The sequence below is a fragment of the Arctopsyche grandis genome, chromosome 7 (assembly GCF_051622035.1).
Source record: "Arctopsyche grandis isolate Sample6627 chromosome 7, ASM5162203v2, whole genome shotgun sequence".
In the NCBI taxonomy this organism is placed as follows: domain Eukaryota; kingdom Metazoa; phylum Arthropoda; class Insecta; order Trichoptera; family Hydropsychidae; genus Arctopsyche; species Arctopsyche grandis.
In genome coordinates this window covers 18422940-18446642 of record NC_135361.1, presented here as the reverse complement: position 1 = coordinate 18446642, position 23703 = coordinate 18422940, and the positions used below count along the sequence as shown (strand labels likewise).

The following is a 23703-nucleotide window of genomic DNA, read 5'->3' as shown; positions in this document are numbered from 1 at the left end:
GCCAAACGATATTTGGGCGAGTCCCGGGCCCCACCCACCGCCCACCACCCACCCGCCCACCCACCCATCGCCCATACACCATTAGTCGTCGTGCCCTCCCCACCCCACCCCACACATACACACGTATATAGATTCATACATAATCAGACGCGCCCAACCGGATTCAAAATAAACCCGTACACTGAGGTAATAAAAATCGACCGGTGTGTGTTTTTGCTATCGATATTTTTAACACGTTCGAATCGATGGCTCCGCCTCTTTGTGGTAGCAAAGAATAGGCCATTTCGCAGGTTGTGCTAATTCTGTTTTGGGCTTTGAATTAAAAATAGCTTATTAATTTTAATAATAAAAATGTTGATCTTTTTATTTGAATAACGTTTTTAGTCTCTGATCATCAGATCATCTGATCTCGAAATTTTATCATGTAATAATACACACCTTTGGAATATTTTCTATATTTTTTAGTTGTAAATCCAGTGTATACGTGAGTGCTGAAACAGAATTTCTATGGGCAGGGGGAAGCTTCCATTATTTCACGTTATCCGTAATTAAGGTTTGATCCGCTGTGGAAAATAATTCCAGCGTTAATCTGAACGATTGGACAGGTCTGGTCCAGACAATATCCTCTGCTCCCCAAACGTTCGTTCGATGGGGGAGGCTACCAAGTAGTAGCTGCCGAGAATAAAGCTCCATTGATCGTTACAAACTATTATTGCCGCTTGTTTGGGACCCTGCCCCACATAACGACCCGTTCATATTCAATTTCGGACATGAATTATTCAAGGGGTTTTTATTCTCTCGTATTGACGGCCTTCATTATCAGCAAACGGCTGCTATTAGATACCGATTTAATATTTAATTGCCACTTATTGTCGTAAACGGTTATCTTTCCTTACTATTTTTTTAATTTGATTTAATTGGTTTATTTTTATGATTTTTTTTATTTTTCTTTATATTTTATTCAATGTATGTATGTGACTACATACACGTAGTTGGATTAATGCTTGGCAATGCTTATAGAAAAAAAAATGTATTATATAATATTATTGTGAACAAACAATGCCATTGGTGAACTTTGGTTCTGTAGTACGTTGCACCTTGTTGTAATCCCATTTTGAGATGAAACACATTGTGTTCTGTCGCCCAGAGCCACCTAGTATTAGGTGGATAGTTTTGTTGAGATGTAATCGACATTTCGATTAAGGTTGCGGTTCCTATAAGTTGTCAAAGAACATGTCACGAAAAAAGTTTACACATTCTATAGTAGTAGGTAAACGGTTTTTAATAGCAACCAAGCACTTCAAAATTTCATTTTCATATTAGAAATATTCCTTTCGAAACTCGTCAACGCTTTAAGTTAAGGTTCTATCATATGTTAGTATACCAAATTACTTAATAGAAAACTAGAATAGCGAACAAAATACAAACATCATTCACAGCCATCATCCACTGCTGGATGAAGACCTCTCCAACACGATTTCATTCGTCTCTGTTTTGGGCAACTCGAATCCATCTCATCTAAGACATTTTTCTGATTTCATCCACCCACCTGCCATGTGGTCTTCTTTGCACCATTTTACACTCTCTCGGGTACCATTCGAGCACTTATTTTGTCCATCTTTCGTCCGTTATTCTAGCTACGAGACCCGCCCATTGCCATTTCAACCTATTTACACTCATAATTACATGAACCACCCTTGTCATATTTCTATCCCACGTATTCCATTTTATATCTCTCGTTATTTTTTATTTTATTTTATTTGTACAGGTCTACGCTTTTTTTAATTTTTTTTTCATCGACATTGTCAAACATTGTGTATAAGTATTGTAAGTATGTACATATATTACAAACAACGATAAACATAGACATCGATATACAAATTCGATGATACTAATATTTCAAGAAATACATACCTACATTTTACAGAGCGGGTACTATATTTATAATATAGTCAGGAAAGGGGTTTGCCAATTTGGTGGAATCGTTTCAATGAAATCAGATTTATTGGAAAATTCTGATAGAAAACGATCGACCCGGAGTCACATATATCCAAGGTCTGGCCAGAAACACCGGGAAAGAAAATGAACCCATGACAACTCAGTTGTAAGCATTACACGCTAAGCGCAGTGTTGCTGATCATGCCAAGCATACAGCGTTCCAAACTTCTTTGGGTGTACTGGACCTTATGCACCCATACGCCATACATACTGATCGAAGATCTTTTTCTTCAGATACAGTGACACAAAAATTCAATTCATATATGCATATATACATACATATGTACATATACATAAGACTAATTGTTTAATGATATAAATATTTAGTATTTGGTCAATATTATATAGTATTGTCATTTCAAATATCTATGTATGTAGTTCATGAATGGAAACTATTACAAATACGATTGAAATTTATAAACATAAATATGTAATATAATAAATATTATATAATAATATATATAAAAGTTAATGAGCCCAATTCCTTGAGAACATTTCGCTTAGATATTTGATAGCGCAAGGACAGGGATATCGGCTTAGCTCATCATAGTACGTATTTAGAAATGATCACTTAAATGGTACGGGTATTTATTTTTTCCGTGAATTTTCCTCCGTAGCAGCTGAATGAGGTCCTGGGGCTACATCCTGGGGTCCCATCCCTCGGGAGCTGGTCGTTAACTAATTAGGCGCCAGCGAGAACATTGTTTCGCGATTACCGCCCGTAACGGCCGCTCCAATTAACGATTCCTCCCTTTTTATCCTCTCTCTACCTCCTCTCCCATCCCAACTTTCCTTTCTCCATCCTCTCGGAGAGTTAGTGTCCCTATTCATAGACGTCACTGTTACACCCGGTGGCTAATGCTATCCATTTGTTTTGTACGGCTTACAGCGACCCGTTGATATTACTTTGTTTTCGTTTGGACGTCTCGTATCGATTGGGAATCTGTTGCCTCTTTTTTACATGCTTTTTATAAGTTTTTCACGTTTTACCCTGTACTTGTAAAGATAAATCCAAGTTTTTAATAGCATAACATACAACAACTTGACCTAGGTCAACAGCTTTTAAAATACTCACTTTTCAGAAAACTTTTGAAAGTATCATGAATATCATATGTACATATTTATATGATATAAAATAGTACGACACAACTATAAATGTCTACTTTTATTATTTTATTATTTATCAAAACAACATTTTGAGCTTCGTACGTATTTACATGAAGGGTTTCGCAGTGAGACCTGCTATATTTTACAGATAATATTCAACTGAAAATTTATATCATTTAATGTAAAATATTATTCACAATTGAATGGAATGAATATTAGATCTTATTGAAAATATTGTATGCATATATGTATGTACAAAAATACATATAAAAGGCTTTTTTCCCTAAGAATGCGGCGGAACGCCGTTCCGGCACCTTTTTCAAGATATTTTTAATGTTCGAAAAGCAATTGGACAAAAAAATATTCGTGCGTAGATAATCACTATCCATATTTATATAATTGGCCAAAATGATAAAATATGTTGTCGTAATGAAGAGAATGATATATGGATGGATTTGAAATTGGTTCATTAAAATAACAAATTTTGTTATATATTTTGTGCGTTCCGTCACCTTTTTTTTCAAAAAAACTTTCCGATGTACATATACCAACTAAAGTAAAATAAGTGCAAGAAATGAATAAAATAACGGCTGAAACAGAGTCGTCATTCCAAGGCGGATATCATTCACACACTGACTGTTGAGCGCAGTGTACAAAATGTCCCCTCTCTCTTTCGCATCTGTGAGGCACCTGTACAAGAAGCTTTCAGCATAAATAATATTTTCAGTTAATATTGATCAATATTTTTATTTCGTAATGATATAATTTGAATCATATACATATGTAAGTTTTGACTAGCAATGCATAAAATATGAATAAACCCTGCATTCATTATATTTGGAGAAATAAAAAAAACATAATTCCTGGTCACTTACTATTCATCATATTATGTAGTACGGCAAATGTTAAAGAAACATATCATAATTTTATCATTAAAATGGAATTTCGATACGGCGATGTGGAAATACGTTTCTAATTATTGTCATCATGGCTCATTATTTATTCGTCAAAATTAAAAATTTTCACGAAATTTCCTTGACCGATATATAAGAAATGAGTACTATTAATTTATTATTCAAAATGAAATGTGTACAGAAGTACAGAAAGAAATTCAATTTTTTTAATATACTCTATAATATTGTTGTGAATTTCGTATGAGATAAAAATCACATATGTAGCAACTCCAATCCCCAAAAAGCGGAAGGGGTTAAACCTGGAATCGTCTAGTATCTATTTATTCACCGATAAAAGTCTGTGGGATTTGTATGAGAGCGCTTCGAACGTTCGGATAGGTATGCATGTAGATACATATGTATATATGTATGTACATACATATGTATGTACATAAGCTTAGCATCTCTCCTGGATTTGATTGTGTTTACTCAGTAGTTGGGATGCTGCGCGCCGCATCCGCTTCCATCCCTAATAATTCCGGCCATATTTTTCGATTATTCAGATTTATAGTTATTATTTTTTCTCGGGCTGTCAGTCCGGATTTCGGTGGTCTGCGGCATTTGACGTGTTGTTGTTGACTGGGCTGTGCTTTTAATGGCCCACTCGTTAGCGCGTCCTTCTTCCCCCTCATTGTTGTTTCAGGTTCTTCTGAGACAACACTCCGTCGTACAAATTCCACAGGGGAGGGTATTCATTTTTTCATTATATTTATTTATTCGTTTTAACATTCATCATGGCAGCTGTCTCTCTCTCGTAATCAGAGGGTCGATCTCTTCTTTTAACTTTTAACGTTCGGGTTCCCGTAGTGAGCGGCTATCTCCTTAGCGCCTCCTTATCGTCGCGAATTAATTTATTTTAATTGTAACGAATTCGTCGTTCTCTCCAATTTGGTCCTCCACGTCCGCTACATCGGCAAAAATGATTTTCATCGGACCAATCAATACATTTCTCATCTTTAATTACAATTTGATTATCGCTTCTGAACGGTCGCTATAAAAGCGAATTTATTACACTGTATCCGCCGAATGCAGGGCTGCCCGACAATTTGGTAAAATTTTATAACCAGCATACTCTTATGAGTAAATTAAATTAAAAATAATATATTATTTACCGTATGCTGCTTTTTACATCAAAAATGCCTAACTAGTAATTTTAATTATTCAAATCAAATGCACATTTGTTTTATTTTGTATATTTATGTGCGGGTATTCAAACGTCTTTAAAACATATTATTAAATTTAGGTTAGGTTGAGGTTAAATATTAACGAATTAAAAATGGAATATGACTATAAAAGTTTGTCATATTAAGTGCATATGTGATGAGAGTAAATGAGGATGAAAAAAGTAGCTTTAACTATTGTTTAATTGATTTGCAAAGGGGTGGTAGAAAAAGGTGTATGGAAATAGAGCTGTCATCGCTTCGATCTAACACAAGATTCCGATGTAAATTTTAGCGAGTTCGTTAATGATTAAACTCCTCTAACTTCATGTCTGAGACATAAGCTTATGCACTTTAATGTTAGCTTTCGTATGTCGGTAAGGGGTCTACGTGACGAGACAGAATGTTAAATGACAGAAAACGCAAATATCGGAAGGCAAAGATCGAAAATCGGAAGATCTTAAGTCGAAAAATAAAAAAAAAATGGTGCATGATAAACGGTACATACTCACTTAATTTGCGCGAGCAGGATACAACAGGAACAAGAGAAACATGCTTTTCCTCCCGTATTCTGCGCGCGCACATTAATACGGGAGGAAAAGCCTGTTCCTCTAGTTCCTGTTGTATCCTGCTCACGCAAATTAAGTGAGTATGTACCGTTTACCATTCACCATTTTTTTTTTTGATCTTTCGATAAGATCTTTCGATTTTCGATCTTTGCCTTCCGATATTTGCATTTTCTGTCATTTAACATTCTGTCTCGTCACGGAGACCGGTCGGTTAGATATTAAAGCGACCTAAAGAGTGGAAGTGGTTAAAAATCAGATCACAATTTTTTGACGGGTCTAAATGTCACCGAACTAACTGAGTGAAGCTGATAAAAACTGTATAAAAATATAGACAATAGTAAATTCCAATTAACACTGATTAATTGTATTCATATGATGAATACAATTAATCAGGTGGTGGTGGTGATTTTGGAAGAAGATAGACAGTGAAATCATAATATATGTAGTTGGTGATTTTTATAGAAAAAGTTTAGCGAGTGTCACTGGTAGCCCTATCAAAAAACAGAAGCCGGAGAGATCATCCGGAGGGGTCCATCTGTCGCGGCGTTATCGGAGGTAGGAAATGCCGAGATTAACAGTCGTGTTCGGAGTCGATTTAAATGGCCTTATCTGGTGATCAGAGCGATGCCGACGTTTGATTGAATCTTTAATTAATTCTTTTCGTTAATGGTGGACGATACCCACCGACGATATCCATCAGCCTGCAGACGTTTCAATCCGGCTCGAAGGACTGATTCTGGCCCCCATCAAACTTCGAACCACACATTTCATTAATACTTCACCTTGTTTTTTTCTGATTATCTTTCAAAGCAGTTTCCCTCACGAACAAATCGTTTTGATATCTTGGATAATATTTTATATATAAAATATGTATACCTAGGTTGTATAAACCCGTGTAAGCGTTAATCCTCGTTAATACCATGGCGTTGTTGTGTGTTCCGTGTCCTTCTTCCCCGTGTTTGTCGACATCACAGTAACTTCAATTATATCCTGAAAATCACCCCCTCACCCCTGGGCCAGAATTGTGACAAGGCTTTGCCGGGAAATGGGGTGAGAGAAGCGCAGATGAAGTTGGGAACGGGAAGGGAGTCAAAAGAAGTGAACGACGCGGTTGTAGGGGGTGGCGGTGGTGGTTTATGGGTGGTTCATAGGGTGGGTCGGGTTCATTATTAAAAGCCCATTGCGCTACCTGTAACGTTCCACAGATGGGGTGACTTTTAGCGGAAGTAGGATCTCATCCCACCCACTTCTACGTCTTCTCACCCCCATTCCACCACAGTCTCGTTTTATTCCGCCGTTATCGCATTCCAAATTTTCAGAAACGTCTAACAATAATACTCGATTTAAATTGATGTTAATAAATGTAATTAAGTCGGAGCGTACAGTGACGAATGTATATTTAATATGCCTACTATAAATATATATGTATATAGTATGTATATACATATAAACATATATCCATTCATATGTATATTATTTTCACACATATTATATAAAATTAAAATTTACTGTGTTTCCTTCTATCAAAGTTCATAATTAATGTCTTCCAGATTCAGCATTTTGCGAGTACATTCTTTAGGTGGATTTATCGGCAGACATATCTCTCATAGCTACCCTACGACATATAATTCGTCTCAGATTTTCATTCCTACGATACGAATCTTTCAACTTCGCCTGAAAATACTTTTGAATTTTTGCGTGAACCTTTAGTTCATTGCTTGAATTCCCTGTTGAATAAGTTACGCCGTAACTTTTTGGGAATATTTCAGAACGAATAATACATGCTTCATGTATGTGGGATCAAAAAACCTAAATGGTCCATTGTATGAAAGTGAAAGGGAAAATATACAGTTGAATTGCCAGGAGATAGATGTTTCCTGCCGCGATTAGATCGTCCGTTGATCGATTGTCCGAGTCAAAGAAATTCCGATTCGTCATTTAACCACCCCAACCCCATTGGCATCACTACGTCCAGCTGGGAGGATTGGGGGTCTCTAAATAGACAAACGATCGATTGACGTGAGCCACATACAAGAATACACAACTGAACAATCTACTAATGAAGCTAGTTGAATGACGATCACTACTAAATAAAATAACGAAATGATTTCAAAGTGAAAAAAAATTGCCCACGAAGATGCTACCGCGAGATTTTTAGGCATTTTCCTTATTTGCGATTTTTTCATGAGGAAAATTGAATTCTAAGAAGCGTACGAGTGTTAAATTTTTCCATTGGTTTATTGGTTTATATTTCCATATAGTTGTGTTATAACAACAATATTATAGATTTAGTACATCTTCATATTACATGTACATTTAGTACCGGTTTTAACAAAACTTATTGTTTTTGTTTTATTTTCATTTTCTTCATAAAGAATACGTCATTAATCACTACGATAACGTAATAACCGAAATATTTTACACGACATAAGAAAAGAAAAGTTTCAGTACGTCACGTCACGTGTACATATGTATATATTAAGCCAGCAGTTTGGCTTAGTGATAGCGTATATATTTAGCATCACTGAGGTCATAGGTTCGTGTCCTCGCCACTGCTGGTTAGATTTGGGGGTTTTGTGACTCCAAATCGATCGTTTCTCTATCAGAGTTTGCCAATTTTATCTGATCATTGCTGAAACGGTTCCTGAAAATTGGTATTAAAAAATCTTATCCTGTTTTCACAAAAATCTGCCTGTGTATAATTTGTGTTAATTATACACAGTAATCTGAAATCCATAGATGTCACTATGATTATTATTTCTGATTAATTGTTATATTCTATATATTCTGATTGTATATGTATGTATTACTGTATTTCTGATTTCTGATTGTTTATGTATTTCATTAACGTACACCCGTCGCATTGGAGCAAATCTGTAATGGCGAGTGTGTATTGATTTGTGACAATAAAATAAAATAAAATAAAATATGTATGTATATCATCATCATCATTTTTCAGCATCCACTGCTGGGTGAAGGTCTCTCCAACACGAATCCATGCATCTCTGTTTTGAGCAACTCTCATCCATCTCATCCCACACATTCTTATTACTTCATCCACTTATCTCTCTTGTGGCCTTTCTTTCACCTTTTTAGATTCTCTCGAGAATCATTCGAGCACTTCTTTCGTTCGTTCGCTCGTTTTCATAAATACCTTAGATTTAAATAAATTTGAGAATCTAATATGTATTATAATATCATGCGATTGTTTTTTTTTATTTTATTTTATACATGTGTATGTGCATATACATATATGTACATACATATATACTACCTATAGAAAGGCATAACAGCTAAGCCCTGATGCGCCTTCCTGGTTAATTATAAACAATTCATAGAGCAATTTTACAGAGCATTATAGAGTATTGTTACATGGACGTGAAGAGGGGGCTTCTAGGATCGAAGAGAAAGACGCAGGAGTGTTGTAGAAGTCGATTATTCGTCTGCTCTCGTCGGCGCTCCAGGTCGGAATGGTTTCCAATTCGAGAGCGTCCCATATTTATATGTACATGTTTGGGCTCAACAACTATTGGTCGATGAGTCAGGCGATCCCATTGGCTGTTACATACGGCTTATTCATTATTTGAGGACATTTTGGCGCGAACGAGAGATCAGGTAATTTGCGCTCGTAAGCCATCGGTCCACGAGTGCCACCCACCTAATCTCTACGTTATAGTATTATAGAGATATCTATGGAAAAACTCGAATTTTGCGATAAATATGACAAGTTTGCCAATTTGTTGGAATCGTTTCAATGAAATCAGATAAAATAGCAAATTATGATAGGAAACGATCGACTTGGAGCCACATACCAAGGTCTGGCCAACAGCACAGGGCCAGGTATTAAACCCGTGACCACTCAGTTGAAAACATTACACGCTAACCACTGCTTTAATCTATCTATGTATATTAGAATAGCGTTGAATTTTTAATAATGGAATAAAAAACAATCCCACATCCTTTCTTAGATACAGTACATATGTATATGATAGGTATTTCGAGAAATTGTTTCAAATGTGTAATGATTTTTTTTAATAAATAATATATCAGTTCTGCAATAATATTAATTCTGAATTTCTGCACGGACACTCTGAGTGCACAGGGATCTGCGAGTACACAGGCGTGTGCAACAGGAGTGACATGGCGGGGAATTGCAGTGTTGAAAGGTGTAATTACGCGATTTGTACAGTAGGAGAGACACATTCGTGTGTTAAGAGACCCACCTGTGTTGGATAGTCGAGCAACCCGTTTAATGTGTTTAGATAACTCAATTAAGCGTGGCAGTAAGCGTTCCTTTGATGTTTTCGCTTTGAGCATCCGAGAGAGCGCCGACGTACGCTTTGATTGCATCCGAATACGATGACGAGCCGACGAGAAAACTCGTCCAATCCGACATAACAGTCTCATTTCCATTTGTAGTCACCTATGTATGTATGTCTAATATATAAAACAAATATTATAAATATGATTAGTATCTTGTGGGCTATTTTCTGTTGTTGTTATACATAGCTTACACCGTTAAGTGAGATTTTTTTTACACGTCCGCCGTTATCATTCGCATTATTTTATTTCTTATCACTTTCGTATAATATATTGAAGTACTGAACGAAACTACATATGTACATATAAGGTTACATATTTATTTATGTATGTATAGCTGATTAATATATGTATATTTAAACTTTGCGTTGTCGACATAACCTGGTTATTTTGTGTTATTTCGTGTTACTGACCACTTATTTTAATCTTGGTTTTCTTTAGTGATGCTATCGACTAACATGTAAATAAAATGCATTAAAATGATTTAAATTCATTCACTGGTAGGATATCTTTGATGTTATATCTTAATTTATTGTTTTCATTTAACTTCATTTTTGAAATGGGTCGTTACTTAAGTGACACAATAAAATCGTAAATCAAATAAAAAATATTCATCGAATGAGTTTCACACTAATAAAATAAAAATCAATATTAATAATACAGAGATTATTAATAATAACAAAAAAAAATGTACCCATTACCCATTTAATTCGGATATGACAATGATTTTATTTTTAACTTCTTATGGCTTATGAGATATATAAGCGTTTTTAAAAAAGAGCAATTTTTACAGACTTTTGCCTTTTATAGTCTCAAAATTTAGTACATGTAGTATGTATAGTGTAAGAAAAGAATTTGTTTTACTTTTAAAATTCGCTAGATAATAATGGATATGGATATTGGAAGCACTCTCTCATTTTTGGCACAACAATACTAGATTTTTAGTTCAAGACTGCAAAAGCTGAAAATCTGCAAAAATTGAGCATTTTTTTAAACGCAAATATATCTCATAAATGATAAGACGCCAACAAAAATCAGTCATTTTCGAATTTAGTGGGTCAAACTTAGTATACATAGATTGATTATTTTCCGCTCCGGTGAATTTTTTTTGTTGCTCAGTGTGATCATCTTAAAACGGTTCAAAATCCCTACGCTTGTCAAATAATGTGACTAGCTATTATGCATGTATGTACATATATTTGCATTCGTGATTCGTTTTCCAGCAATTTTGGGTAGATGTTTGAAATTCACAAAAATTATTAAGTAATATGTCAAATGCGTCGAAAATCGAATATTTTACTCAAAGATAAATTTTGAAAAATAAAAAAGGAAAACATTGACTAACTTAAGCGCCTGAGTACCACATGTAATTGTATTCAATTGCACATGGATCTATTAAATTTAGATTATTTCAAATGTCACGCTCACTTCCGGCTTACTTTACACACACGTACATGTATAAGTTAATATAAAAATAAGCACAGTGTGTTATTCATTAGTAGGTGCGGAACGCTAGCGACGTTTTATATTTATGCGGTCAGCGATCGTTAAAGTTCTTTAATGCGACTATCCGGTAGCAGTTTTGTACACCTTCGGCGCCGTTAAAAACTATCAATTTCAATTAGTCGCATGTTTCCATCGTCTCCTGTTCGAGATAAATAAGATGGTCGCAGGAATGCGACCTCCTCCGGACCAGTTTTCGGCTCGTCCGAAAACCGGGCGATCACCCGCCACGGCTAATTCAAATTAAGCCACCTCATTGAGATCGTTAAGTATCGTCTGCTTCTTGTGAGCTTCTTCTCCCAACACTTTTTATAATGTATAAGGCGTGATTAAAAAGTGTCGGGAATAGGGATCTCTATTGAATATTTGACAACTATGTATTTTATAGTTAATTTTCGAAGAAATATCAACTGGTACTAATTATTATGTGCATATAATTTCGATTTATAATACTATACTGTATCGAAATGTTTGCAATGGAATTGGCTATCCAACACTTATTTGGCCATACAAGTATAATATACTTAATAACGAAAAGGTTTTAAATACGGAAACACTGGCATTATTTATATTATATTTTGAATAAAATGTAATATAAATAACATGCCGATTCTTATTACGTAGCATAAAATTTTCGTCACCTCGAAAATATTCGAATAGTTCATATTTAGTAGCCTTATTCCGAGTTTACACGATACTAGTGTACTCAGACCGAGTCCGCTAATTCTCAGTATTCAGTACTCAGACCAAGTCACTTGGACGCTACTCGTACGCTGACCCGTATCGTGCCAACCCGGTATTAGTCGAGAAAGTCGGCATCTTAAAAACTGATGTTTCTTCAGTAACACTTTGCATCTGAAGATTTTTTCTAAATATTTTTAAGTTTCTCTAAAGGTGAATTTTTGTAATTGCCTTTCCTAGTTCAAACCAAACTTTCGAATGTTTTCGTATACCTATCTACATATGTATTTACTTTATGATGTCTTTATGATAAATGGGCTGGAAATTATGGCATTATGGCAATGGACTAAGTCATTTCGGTGGACAGAAAAGTAATTAATGCTGAAAAAACATTATTTCATATAATTGTATTTTTTGATAGTAAAAAATAAGTATTTCAACTTCTATCATTTTCAAAAACCGTCTAATCTTTTTAATACTATTGTTAAAAAAATGTGAGTTATCCTTTAAAGAAAAATTAGAATTGCTTTAGCACCTGATTCACAGAAAAAAAATGATTGAAAATAATAATGATGGAATTCATATCCAAAAGAAAACCGGACTTTTCTTTCTATTTAAATTTGGGTTGCGGTTAGAATAAGTTACATATCATATGTTAATTCATTCGACATTCTCGTATTAATGCGTTAATTCGTCGTACTTTTTGATAACACTTCATATAGTCCGAGGATCCATCGTTTTTTCTTCCCTTTTCGGCCACATATTAACGTGGAAGATTAAGCCATTAGTAGTGCTGCGATGCCTCGGGGTCTTGTCCCATATGAAAAAACGAACAAAATAAAACAGGACCGACCACTAAAAAAGGGAAATGTATGATGTGTGGTTTTTATTGTTTTCGGTCTTTTACAATCGATGAGGAAAATAGAGAACTTAGAGGTTAATAGGCGATGGGTCTACTAAATCGTCTAAACGAGTGCGTATTATATGAAGAATTAATCAGCTGATTATTTTGCTCTAAGTAAATAATTAATCTGTGTGATTTCGCAGCAGTGGGAGTCAGACGGCGTTGTTGTTCGGCCGTTGGTGATTTATTAAACGAGTTATTGCCGGCTCATTAAGATAGGCAGCACCTCTGGCCAAGAATCGATTAAGAGGAGAAGAAGTAGTTAGAAGTAGATAGGCAGCAATGTGTTAAGTAGCCAACGAGTCTGCGAAATGAATGCTCGGGCCATTAAAGAGCTCGGACTCTTCAGGAAGTCTGCAAACAAATTGTACGCAACTCGCTAATTAGTATTCTGTTGACAATTATGTCGGATCGCAATAATTAATATGCAATCGAGAAGTAAATTGGTCATTATTATCAATTGGTACTTCTAGAACCGGGATCTTCAAATGTTTTGCTACCGGATCCTTTATTATTACTTTACTATTGAAAAAAATATAAACTGAGAACCGTTTCCAAGCAATTCACTCTTCCAAGAATTTAATTTCCATTATTCATTACTTTGCGATCCTTTATTAAAATCCAGTATAATATTACATACCAAATGGTTTTAAAGTGCAATTTTATATAGTGCTTTACATTATTTTTATTATATAAATGTAACAGCATCACTAACAGTACTAAATATAATATTATATTCAGAATCGTAGATGGAAAATCTACGGTAGATTTTCCAGAATTGACATTCCTTTTATATTAAAATAGTATAACTTTTTGAATACAATCATATTAAAAAAACATCGGTATGTCATATCTCGTATTTATGGTTTTAATACTTGTATTAGTTTATTTTAGGGCAACTCGAACGATCTATAAAGGTAAAGACACGTTTGGTAAAGGTACGAAAAGTATAGAGAGGCATAGTTTTTTTTTTAGATACATAGTTTGCACATGCAAAAAAAAAAACGCAAGTATGCCTTATCTATACCGTCACGATTCTTTGCAAAATTCACCCCCTGGAGTGTTTTCAGAGATATTTTATCCTTGTATTGACATAGATTTGACAGTTATCGATAACGGAGATTCCCATATATGAAGAAATGTAGAAACTTGTCAAAATAATGAGATCGTACGAATTAACTTGACATGGAAATACACCTATCACAGCTGGAGTTTTACCTAGGCGTGTCGTTCTTTTGAGTGTGTTCTTATCATAAAGTTTCAGTTGACTATTGATCTACACGCCATTTGATCCAACGATATGTTTTTATCAGTGGCGGCTCGTAATAATTTTTAGTGGCGGGGCTGCACTGAAAAGATGTCTAAAAAATGTCACCATAATTGTTCTATCGTGTCATAACAGGACAAAATAAGCACAATTTTTGGCGTACGACCACTTACATGTGGATTTAAGTATTATTGAAAAAAAAACTAGCAGTTTTAAAAATAACTAAAAAACTAGATGAGGCTCGTACACAACCAATTAAGAGTAACGAAAACGAATAAAGCTGTGATCGTGCGATTCAACTAATCAAATGTAAGATCAAGCGCGCGAAATCTTCAACAAACTGACAGATGAATGTCGTTTAACAGGCGAAGGCTGCCGACTATCCAGCCCAAAACGGCAGAGTAAGTGAAAGAGAAAGAGCTATCTGCAGTTGCAAATAGCTCTTTCTCTTTCTCGTTCCGAAACTCCGGGCTGCGTGGCGTTCAGAGCGGCGCTGTAAAACTTTACAGCCAGTACAGCAACATTTTAATTCATCTGTCACCATACAAGTTAGTGGGGTCTTCGAAACGGTCAACATTTCGAATTTTAACTCTGTCGAAGGCCCCAATAGTTCGTCCATCCAACTAATAAAAAAATATGATTAATAAATAAAATATTAAATGCATTATTAAACATATATTTTAGAATTTTATAGGAGGGGCTGCAGCCCGGCAGCCCATTAGGACGAGCCGCCACTGGTTTTTATACATTTTGTTTGTGGCCGTTATGTCGTTGGATCTAATGGCGTGTGGATCATTAGTCGCCCAGATCTTTTGTCGTTTAGATCTTTCGTCGCGGACGTATAGTCGTTGGACTAAATGTCTGCGAAGCTTTTGTCATGGAAACTTCTACAATAAGATGCCAAAAAATATTATTATCAATTCAGTCTATTTTATTAATAAAATAGATTAAATATTAAAACTTTTTACTATAGCATGCGGTAATAAATAATGAAATTATATAATCAATTTGTGAAAAGTATTCGATTTTATTATTCAGTTACAAGGCGAGTGTATTATGACCACAGATAGACTAGATTTTAGGGCATTATTGTTGATTTCTTGGAAAAAACATGTTTTCACATGTTTTTTGACTCTATTGCTGATGAAATGAAGATACACCCATCATAGCTGGAGTCCATGAGCGAGTCCCGTGCCGCTTTAAGTGTGTAATTATAGATGTACATATGTATGCAATAGATTTTAGGCTATTTATTAAACGTATAAAAGATACGTATTTTTAATTATTGTATGTATTTTTATTTATTATATGTATACATAATATATGGGTACTTTTAGTACCATTTCAATGTTTACAGCATCGGAATCAATTGTACATACTCGTTCATATGAAGGTACGCATTGGAAACGAATACGTAATTGATTTTCTAGTTTGCGGTTTGGAATATGTATCCGGTGTATTAATTACTGCTTAACACACGGGAAATTTATTTATTTATCTGGTAACGAATTTGATAACTCCGGATACGCGTCGCCGGAAAATATTATATTGAAATTTTAATTGCCAATCACTTACGAATGAATATCTAACAGTATTTTAAATTGCATTGACAATTGTATGGAAGGTTCCACGCAAGCAACCTGTTATAAGGCAAGTGTGATCTACCGTCTGCCAATGGAACTCTAGAAGCGATTAGTCACCGATTGTAAAAGCTCTCAAGAAGAGCTTTGTAGTCCTGACAGGGCTTTTTACGGCGACATTCCGTCGACTAGGAATGTTTGCACAATCTCCGGCTTCCGGATTTGCAATGCAAAACGTAAGCTCGATGGGTAAAATCTACACGTGATTTTAGATCGAAATCTTAAACGCCCAACAAGTAGATAAATGTATACATATTGTATACGTAGTATATGAATTTTGATATCGTATCTATTGTTTGTATGTGATCAACGTATGTATATATGAAAGCGAAAAAAAATAGAACGAAAGAAATAATACGGTTTAGTGATTGTCAAATGTTCAATATGGCGATATTAGTTTCGTTCTCGTGAAGAATCAGCTTTTGCGTTTCTCTTGCTACATCCGTTTCCGTTGCCATCGTTTCATCGATTTCCCTTCAAATTTTATTTTTCCCGTTTGTTATCACAAAGTTTGGGACGTGTTCTACCGCGTGTGCTCACATGTAAGATCATTCCGAAAACGTTTTATTTTTTTCTCGACCATGTATGTAAATATACATATGTATATACAATTGTGGTGTGACATTTTCTTTCAATGTAAATATATTTTTAAAAGCTTTTATTGTATCTCATAAACATTGCGACTATTTTAGTAACATAATGAATGGTGAGAGAAGTATTTTTTTAAGCGTTGCATTGAAGAATCGTTCTTGCATTAATGGGTCAGTCTGTATATCAAATTTGTTTATAAGTCGGTTACAATTTTGCGATTTACTCCAAAACATTCCTCGGTGTTGTAGTGATCCTATTTGGAATACAAAAATCGTAAACACTCACTGCTATACCGAGAATTGTATTGGACATGTTTCACGATCTTACTCGGACACTAATAGAATACAGTTCGATTAATACCAGATCGATATTACGGCAAGCAAAAGTTATTTTATTTTATGATATTTTAAAAATACCTACATATATATATATATATATATATATATATATATATATATATATATATTTTTTTTTTTTTTTTTTGATTCATCATGTGCGATCAATCAATATCGAAATTTCAATCAATGCTTCAATCGAGGAGTTTATTTTTATTATATGACGACTTTGTTCTATTTTAAGTATGTATATTCAATACAATTTCAGTCTGTATATTTACATAAAAGAATAAATTCTTCAAAATTGACAATCATCCAATATACGCGATGCACATCTATACTGAATATTTACTGTTTATTTGGATAAAATCTTGAACATTCCATCCTGTATAATTATCTATTTTTCATATGAAATAAGCAAAGTTGTTGTAATTTTCAAACCTTGCGTGGGCTTTTGACCGACGGACGTTTAGCCGAACGGACATTTGGCCGATTGTATATCGAAATTATTCAAAACTCACTGGAAACAGATACATTATTCAGAAACCACATCGACTTATTTTTAAAATTTGATATTTTTGACAAATTAAAATAAAAACTTAGAGACATTTACAGATAAATTCGACAAATTTCGATAAATTCGCATTTTTCCACCATTTTTATTTTTATAAATCGTTGAATTTCGAGATGCTGAAAAACTCGAAACTTGTGAGACATCATAGACACATATTCAAATATGTTATATAGTAAGTAGGACTATGAAATCAGATAAGTAGGAAATGATCGACTTGGAATCACAAATATCTAAGTCTGAACAGCAGCACTTAAGATTATACTCGGAATAAATTATTTTCAATCGAGGTCAGAACCCGGTGACCTGTCGGTGCTTAACATTAACACAATGCTGCTGGATGTCCGTTGGGAAAAGTGTCCGTTCGGCCAAATATCCGTCGGCCTAATATCCTTTCGGAAAAGCGTCCGAGGGCCTAGTGTCCGTCGGCCAAGTGTCATTTCGGCCAATAATTCGTCAACCTACTTAACAGAAAAAACCATATACAATTTTATCACTGATCCTTTTTGTTATACATGTGTATACTTTGCAAAGGTCCTAACGATAAGAAAATTTTAATTATAATTATATTATAATGTTTGAGAATGCCAATACTTAAATACATTGTGACGTCCCAATAGCATTGCTAAAATGAAAAAAAAGGTTTTTCCTGAACAAAGCTAGGCACAATCGGTTAAAGATTAATTACCGGTTTTCTGCAGGAAAGATTTACAAATCAACTGAATCACTCTTGCAAAAAATTACGCGGTGTAAACGGACCTGAAGTCCGGTTACGAGGCATCGCATTAAGACAATATCGCGGTGAGTTTATTGAGCATCATCCACATTGGTCGCGTTTGCATGAAGACATCGTTCTAGCGCCATTAAGCGTTTTCATACGCGTGTTTAATTGCGCATTAAACCGGTCCCTCGTAAAACTCGTCTAATTATATACTCACACTCCCTAGATAGGCACTTGGATAGGTAATGGACGTTGATGCATCTGATGCACTTTGCGCATCAGTATCGTATTGACGGCTTACGAATTGCATTATAATATCGATAGCCGAGAAAAGGCGCACTATTGGAATGATTACATACATACATATTAGATATTTTAAAAACAATTTTGAATTATTATTAAAATATACAAACATACACACACACACACACACACACACACACACATATATATATATATATATATATATATATATATATATATATATATATATATATATATATATATATATTTGTATATATATATATATATATATATATATATATATATATATATATATATATATATATATATATATATATTTGTATATATATATATATATATATATATATATATATATATATATATATATATACATATATATGTATATATATACATATATATGTATGTGTATGTTTGTATATTTTAGTAATAATTCAAAATTGTTTTTAAAATATCAGCTTAGTCAATATGTACTTATTATTTTCATCGTTTCATCTTTCGAGCGTGAAATGGTATGTAAACGTCTGCGGCTCTACAGTAGTATTATAAAATACGATTGCGCATACGTTAAGGAAAATTTAAGCACTGAAACTTATTATATGTCCGTAATAATTTTGCATAATTGATGCGCGATGAATTCGTTCTGGTGAATAGTGAAATTGGCTCTATGCTTTGTTCGGTTCAATTTAGTATGGGTAATATTTTGAAATTCCTCGCTGATTTGCCATTAGATGTAACGCGGAGGTTGGAGTTTATTGCATTTTACTCGGAATCGCAACATTCTAGTGGTGAAACGGGTAGTCAACAAGTTGAAAATAAGTCTCTTAGAAGCTGGCTGAATAAGAATCAAACGAGAAGCAGGAGAGTCAAGTGTTCTGTGCATCGTCGGGCAATCGACGTGGACACCACATGCTGGCTGGAGACACTCCCACGGACACTCGAAATCGCATTAAAACATCACTAATAAAGATGATGCACTCGTTATAAACGGGACTAGCTTCTTAAATGAGAATACACTCATTTTCAATTAAGCAATCGAAAAGTTTGTCAAAAAAAGCCTTTTTTAAAAAGTCTTTTGTACCTCGAAAGCTTTACATCTGCCTTCCGAATGGTTCTTTGATAAATGGCGTAGGTTTTATGCCATTTGAGTTTATTGCGGTTGGTTAAAAAATACTATTTAAAATAATGTCATATGTGACAAAAACTAGTATTATGCGCCCTAAAATTTACACATATGTATACAATTTCGGCACATCTGAAATAAGTCAAAACACATTTAAGCTTAAAAAGTATAAGTAGGACTATTTTCTAATTATATTCTTTGGGAGAATGTGTTTTCAATCAAACAAATCAATGGGATAAGATCATCTATTAAGTTCGCAATATTGTTATAAAAATGATGATTTGATATGATATTTAATCTATCATTTTGGTTATTTGCTATTTAGATTAACATTCTAACATAGTTTAATAAACTGTTATTTGTTATTACTTATTTTAAAAAAGGCGTATTTTTTTGAAAGGGTCCAACAAAGAAATACAAAAAAGCCTTCCAAACTTAAATCACTTTCATATAATATTTATTTAACTTACTCGGGGGAGGCGGCAAAGCTGATAGACCCAAGGGGTTTGATTTATACACATGTATATGTAAATTAAATGAGAAAAAAGTAAAAATACATTTAAAATGACAATATTAAAATAAAAATATGAGAGAAAAAAGTAAACAAGATACAGAAATAAGATAATGGGAAATAAGATATTGGGAAAAAAGAATTACAGAAATTCTTTAAGTTTAAGAAATACATCAAGCTTATTCTTAAACATATTAATATGAAATTGAAAATAATGAATCTATACACTTTGGAGACGAGAAGATTGAGAGGTGATCTAATTGAAGTCTATAAATCTATAAATAACTATTACAATTGTCCTATGATAAACCTCCTTACGTTTAACAATAACACTCATCTAAGAAGTCATATTCTCAAACTCCAAAAATATATTTACTTCAAAATAATAAGGGAATCTTTCTTATTATTCAATAATTTAGTAACTTAAAGTAAAACCCCTTGGGTCTATCGGCTTTGCCACTTTTCCGAAGTATTCTTAAATAAAAATAAATAAATTTATGAAAGCCAAATCTTGGTTAGTGCAAGAAATATGTCATGCTATAAAAATTGATTTGTTACATAGCAAAAGAACCAACATACATACTTAGAAAAGATTTATCAATTACCTTCCTTGTTGAGGAAGGTAATTGATAAAGTATGTATAAATCATGAAGTTTATCGTTAGCAACTTTAAAGTCATGCATAGTATGAAGTATTTTAAGCGGTTCACTTTAAGAAATTAGAAAAAATGTGTGGGGTGAGATGGATGAGAGTTGCACAGAACAGAGTTGAATGGAAGCATGTTGAAGAGGCCTACATCCAGCAGTGGATGGTTTATGGCTGTAGATGATGATGATGACGGTGATGATGATGACTAGCATTCAGATTTTAAAATAAACTACTTGTTTGTTCCGTGTGATCTATCCATCAATTATCTATACTTTTATACGAATTCTATATTTGGAATCGGTCGGTTGCATGCTCTTCTGGTTGCATTTGTCTACCGAGGCGAATCGTTAAAGTCTCTAAAACTAAATAAATAAATAAAAACGATACCGCTTACCGTCACGGTTCTAAATATGAGCCGAGCAATCAATCCGAATTAACGGTGTGCCGTATGTAGAAAGTGAGAGTCGGAGCGATGGTAGAGTTCTCTTTTGATGGTTGATGCTTTCTATTTATAGCTGGGTGGACTCTTAGCGGCAATTAAGCTGTTTTGGTCTCGTGGCGAATTTCAACAGTGTGGAGAATGCGGTCTACTCCTCGAATGCCCACGGCAAATTGGCAGCCGCCCTGTGGCCGTTGGGACATCTTCAAACGGCCCACTTACCGTAACAATCAATTAGCCGTGAGACGAGAGACTCAAATGGTCCATTCGATTCCGATTCCGCATAACCCTGTCTCGCTACGTTACTTCGGGATTTATTTGTTGAAAGAAATTAGCGTAAACGCTGATCGTCAGCGAAGCGTGTAAAACTTTTTGCCATTCTCAACTCTGTCTCATTTTATTCATCGAAGCTCTTCAGTTTTTTGGACTATTTTTTTTAAATTTCATTGCTATGGATGTAAAGCGGTAAATTTTACATCGTATTTTCCTATAAACGTAACGTGAAAACGAATGGTCAAACCAGTTGCAGGTTCTGCCGCTCGATTTCTGCTCCCATAAGAACGAAAACACACTAAGAGAAACACACTACTTTTGCGCATGTAAAAAAAACGGAAAGCATAAATAACCATTCTTGGGGCACGCAGTCCCAAAAACCACCCACTGGAGTGTTTATTTTTTATTTTTCTATGTACGTAGTAACAATAGATGATTCGACAATTCGTCTGTTTCTGTGTATTAGTATGTGTTTGTACTGTACCGTAGCACTGGAGTATTTTCAATGATAGCTTATCATTGCATTGACATAGGCTTGATAATCCCATATTTTAAGAAATATAGCAGAAACTTTACGAAATAATAAAATCGTACGAATTAACAATTCATTGGGAAAACCTTCCTTGGCTGGAAGCCACGAAGACCTGTCGTGCCTTCCCCTTCAGTGTGTTTTCGCCTTAAAAGTTAATTTATATCAGTACAGTTCAAGCTGGCAACTGCACGTAAACAGCAGTAGGAAAAAAATCTACACATACATTTGTAATGTGTATGTGACGTATCCGAAACAGCAACAACCGACACGATCTATTCATATTATACAGCGGTTCATGTCACCGATACGTATCAAGCAAAATTCGGGTTTCTTTAGCCATTGTGGAAATATCCACGTATGACGTGACGTCATAGTGGCGAGTGCACCCATATATGTATATGTATGTAAATATTTTCTGAACTCTCATATTGTTACAATATTGACTAGGCGTCGTATCGTCGCATTCTGTAATGTATGTATGCACATATGTACACTTGTCCATAACTAGTATGAACATGCTGAAAACGGGCGGTGGTGTATTGTATGAGGAGAAGTTGTCTTTTTCGTGTAGTGTTGTGCCTAGCTGTTGACCTTTAAAGGAATATGTAGCTGCAAAATATGTCATTTTTATTGCTTGACCTATGTAATTTTGGTCATAAAACTGTATATTTTTCACATAAAACCACCAAGAACCTATAAGCATCGATTCTTCACAATCTATTATCTTGAGCAACCGTCTAAATGGGGACATTAGAATGGAGAGGAACACAGCAAAACATTTATAGTACACTTGTTCTATTATTTAAGAAACTTGAACATCGAACGCCAAGATGCCACATAAAGTCCAATGCATTCGTTCTATGCTTGGAATAACGAGGGAAGCGGAATAGTGGGTGAGAAGTATGACAAGGTTAGTGAATATATATAATGAAGAGATTGAAATGGCAATGGGCGGGCCACGTGACTAAAATAATGGACGAAAGGTGGACAAAAGAAGTACTAGAATGATGCCCGAGAGAATGCAAAAGGATAAAAAGATGACCGCAGGAAAGATGGGTAGACGAAATCAGGAAAATGTGCGGAGTGACATGGATGAGAGTCGCGCAAAACAGAGACGAGTGGAAGCGTGTTGGAGAAGCCTCCATCCAGCCGTGGATGATGATCAGTCTTTTTTATTTTTTGTTTATTACATATACATATGTATGTACATTCATGTTCGAAGTTATCTGGATTTCTCTCTGAGTGGAATTCATTCGCTTTGTTAACACCTGGCAATCTCATTGTTCTGATTGGCTTTGTTCCGATTTCAGTCGATTTGACCGATCTCCTGACGACAAACATTGGTGTGTTTACCGACCAGACGTGTCCAGACGAACCGCTCGGAAAGCAATTAAAGGCAGGGGTTACAATTACGAGGGTCGCAAACCACACCCTAACTACGATATTAAGCAGACCGCGCGTGCAACAAACGCCCACTCACCTACTAATTAAGATCTCAACATACCGAACGAGCCGAAATTATTTAATTGTAAAAAATCGCGGCTGATTTTTTTATACTTGTATAGCCGTGGGGTATTACATAGGACTTTGTTTCAA

The 23703-nt window shown here is 34.7% G+C and overlaps 1 protein-coding gene across 1 annotated transcript in view; it reads left to right on the top strand.

The window, feature by feature from the left end:
* The window catches only part of NK7.1 (homeobox protein NK7.1), a 138188-nt gene that overhangs the window by 77082 nt on the left and 37403 nt on the right, over positions 1 to 23703 (top strand). The window lies entirely within an intron of this gene.